The following is a 4737-nucleotide window of genomic DNA, read 5'->3' on the forward strand; positions in this document are numbered from 1 at the left end:
ATACATACATCACTTCTCATCTATCTCTCTTCTCATCTATCACTTCTCATCTATCTCTTCTCATCTATCACTTCTCATCTATCTATCTATCTATCTATCTATCTATCTATCTATCTATCTATCTATCTATCACTTCTCATCTATCTCTCTTCTCATTTATCTATCTCTCCTCTCATCTATCTTTCTTCTCATCTATCACTTCTCATCTATCTTTTCTCATCTATCTCTCTTCTCATCTGTCTTCTCATCTATCACTTCTCATCTATCTCTCTTCTCATCTATGACTTCTCATCTATGACTTCTCATCTATCTATCAACTCATTCAAATTCATAAACTCTATCTATCTATCTATCTATCTATGATCAACTCTCATAGCAACCACCCAAAACAACCTAGCAACCACCCAGAACACCATGGCAACTGCATAGCAACCACACAAATCACCCTGGCATCATCCTAGCAACCAGCCTGGGTACAATAGCAACCGCATAGCAACACCATAGCAACCGCCCCGAGTACCTTAGCAACCGCATAGCAACACCCTAGCAACCACCCCGAGTACCCTAGCAACCGCTTATCAACCACCCCGAGTACCTTTGCAACTGCATAGCAACACCATAGCAACCGCCCCGAGTACCCTAGCAACCGCATAGCAACACCTTAGCAACCACCCCGAGTACCCTAGCAACCGCATAGCAACACCTTAGCAACCGCCCCGAGTACCCTAGCAACCACATAGCAACACCCTAGCAACCACCCCGAGTACCCTAGCAACCGCATAGAAACACCATAGCAACCACCCCGTGTACAATAGCAACACCATAGCAACCACCCCGAGTACCATAGCAACACCATAGCAACCACCCCGAGTACCTTAGCAACCGCATAGCAACACCCTAGCAACCACCCCGAGTACCCTAGCAAACGCATAGCAACACCCTAGCAACCGCCCCGAGTACCCTAGCAACCGCATAGCAACACCCTAGCAACCGCCCGAGTACTCTAGCAACCACCCCGAGTACCCTAGCAACCGCATAGCAACACCTTAGCAACCGCCCTGAGTACCCTAGCAACCGCATAGCAACACCCTAGCAACCACCCCGAGTACCCTAGCAACCGCATAGCAACACCTTAGCAACCACCCCGAGTACCCTAGCAACCGCATAGCAACACCCTAGCAACCACCCCGAGTACTTTATCTGTCTATCTATTAAAACTCATTCAAACTTATGAACTCAAACTCATCAAATCTATCTATCTACTAAAACTCATTCAAACTCATAACTTTAAAACTAAACTTTATAAACTACTTTAAAATTTCTGGACCAACTTTTTCAAGCCAACTTAAAGTTTGTCTACAAACTTTTTTATCTAGTTATTATTATTCTTCTTACCCTAAATTTTTAAGACTAACTCCTCCTAGAGCTTTAACTCTACAAACTCCAAACTCGGGTCAGACCTTCAGACTGTTCTGAAGTTAGTTGCTATATCTTTTCTAACTGATCGGACTTACGGTTTTCCTAAAAAAGCTGATTAAAACTGGAAAAATGGGAAACTCCCATTGACTTTCATTGAACTGCCTTGGCTGATCTGAACATTCCGTCCAACTGTCAAAATTCAAATTCAAACACACAGACTCAATTAAACTGCAATTACTATTTCTGAGCCATTTAAACTCATTCAAAGTCTATCTATCTATCTATCTATCTATCTATCTATCTATCTATCTATCTATCTATCTATCTATCTATCTATCTATCCATCTATCTATCACTTCTCATCTATCTATCTATCGATCTATCTATCTAACTCATTCAAACTCATCTATCTATCTATCTATCTATCTATCTATCTATCTATCTATCTATCTATCTATCTATCTATCTATCTATCTATCTATCTATCTCATTCAAACTCATCTATCTATCTATCTATCTATCTATCTATCTATCTATCAAACTAAATCTATCTATCTATCTATCTATCTCTTCTCATCTATCTATCTATCTATCTATCTATCTATCTATCTATCTATCTATCTATCTATCTATCTATCTACTCATTCAAACTCATCTATCTATCTATCTATCTATCTATCTGTCAAACTAAATCTATCTATCTATCTATCTATCTATCTATCTATCCTCATAAACTATCTATCTATCTATCTATCTATCTATCTATCCTCATAAACTATCTATCTATCTATCTATCTATCTATCTATCTATCTATCTGTCAAACTAAATCTATCTATCCTCATAAACTCATCTATCTATCTATCTATCTATCTATCTATCTATCTATCTATCATCTATCTATCTATCTATCATCTAACTCATTCAAACTTATCTATCTATCTATCTATCAAACTAAATCAATCTATCTATCTATCTATCAAACTAAATCTATCTATCTATCTATCTATCTATCTATCTATCTATCTATCTATCTATCTATCAAACTTTATCTATTTATCTATCTAACTCATTCAAACTCATCTATCTATCTATCTATCTATCTATCAAACTTAATCTATCTATCTATCTATCTATCTATCTATCTATCTATCTATCTATCTATCTATCTATCTATCTATCTATCATTCAAACTCATCTATCTATCTATCTATCAAACTAAATCTATCTATCTATCTATCAAACTAAATCTATCTATCTATCTATCAAACTTTATCTATTTATCTATCTAACTCATTCAAACTCATCTATCTATCTATCATCACTGGTAGCTGCCAAGCCACTCCCTAGCAACCACCCCGAGTACCCTAGCAACCGCATAGCAACACCCTAGCAACCACCCCGAGTACCCTAGCAACCGCATAGCAAAACCTTAGCAACCACCCCGAGTACCATAGCAACCGTATAGCAACACCCTAGCAACCACCCCGAGTACCCTAGCAACCGCATAGCAACACCTTAGCAACCACCCCGAGTACCCTAGCAACAACTTAGCAACCACCCCAAGTACCATAGCAACCGCATAGCAACACCTTAGCAACCACCCTGAGTACCATAGCAACTGCATAGCAACACCATAGCAACCAAACAGAGTGCCCTAGCAACCATTTTGCAAAATCTATATCTCTGCATCAGAATATCGTAGAGACATGGGGGTTGGTTTATATTGTCAAGCAGCCTTTGGAGTATCATCATTGGTAGCTGGCAAGTCACTCCCTAGCAACCAATCAGAACATCGTACAGACATGGCGGTTGGCTCTTTTGACTCATGCTAGCAATCTGGACTTCCAACATGCTAGCAGTGAATAGCTACATGCTAATAGTGATTAGCTAAGTGCTAAAGTGGGCTAAGAACATGCTAATAACTCTATAAAAACTCCATAGTATCCATCTGTGACAACTACCAATCTATTTATCTATCTATCTATCTATCTATCTATCTATCTATCTATAAAACTTAAACTTTCAAACTTCAAACTTTTAAAACTTCTTCAAACTTTCTGACTATGCTTTTTCAAGCCAACTTAAAGTTTGTCCTCAAACATTTTTATCTAACAAACAGAGTACCCTAGCAACCATTTTGGAAAATCTATATCTCTGCATCAGAACATCGTACAGACATGGGGTTTGGTTTGTATTGTCAAGCAGCCTTTGGAGTATCATCATTGGTAGCTGCCAAGCCACTCCCTAGCAACCAAACAGTACCCTAGCAACCATTTTGCAAGATCTATATCTCTGCATCAGAACATCGTACAGACATGGGGGTTGCTTTATATTGTCAAGTAGCCTTTGGAGTATCATCATTGGTAGCTGCCAAGCCACTCCCTAGGAACCAAACAGAGTACCCTAGCAACCGTTTTGCAAAATCTATATCTCTGCATCAGAGCATCGTACAGACATGGGGGTTGGTTTATATTGTCAAGCAGCCTTTGGAGTATCATCATTGGTAGCTGCAAAGCCACTCCCTAGCAACCAAACAGAGAACCCGAGCAACCGTTTTGCAAAATCTATATCTCTGCCTCAGAACATCGTACAGACATGGGGGTTGGTTTATATTGTCAAGCAGCCTTTGGAGTATCATCATTGGTAGCTGCAAAGCCACTCCCTAGCAACCAAACAGAGTACCCTAGCAACCTTTTGCAAAATCTATATCTCTGCATCAGAACATCGTACAGACATGGGGGTTGGTTTATATTGTCAAGCAGCCTTTGGAGTATCATCACTGGTAGCTGCCAAGCCACTCCCTAGCAACCAAACAGAGTACCCTGGCAACCGTTTTGCAAGATCTATATCTCTGCATCAGAACATCGTACAGACATGGGGGTTGGTTTGTATGGTCAAGCAGCCTTTGGAGTATCATCATTGGTAGCTTCCAAGCCACTCCCTAGCAACCAAACAGAGTACCCTAGCAACCGTTTTGCAAAATCTATATCTCTGCATCAGAACATCATAAAGACATGGGGGTTGGTTTATATTATAAAGCAGCTTTTGGAGTATCATCATTGGTAGTTGCCAAGCCACTCCCTAGCAACCAAACAGAGTACTCTAGCAACCGTTTTGCAAGATCTATATCTCTGCATCAGAACATCGTATAGACATGGGGGTTGGTTTGTATTGTCAAGCAGCCTTTGGATATCATCACTGGTAGCTGCCAAGCCACTCCCTAGCAACCAAACAGAGTACCCTAGCAACCGTTTTGCAAGATCTATACCTCTGCATCAGAACATCGTACCGACATGGGGGTTGGTTTGTATTGTCAA

The sequence above is a fragment of the Megalobrama amblycephala genome, linkage group LG13 (assembly GCF_018812025.1).
Source record: "Megalobrama amblycephala isolate DHTTF-2021 linkage group LG13, ASM1881202v1, whole genome shotgun sequence".
Lineage (NCBI taxonomy): Eukaryota > Metazoa > Chordata > Actinopteri > Cypriniformes > Xenocyprididae > Megalobrama > Megalobrama amblycephala.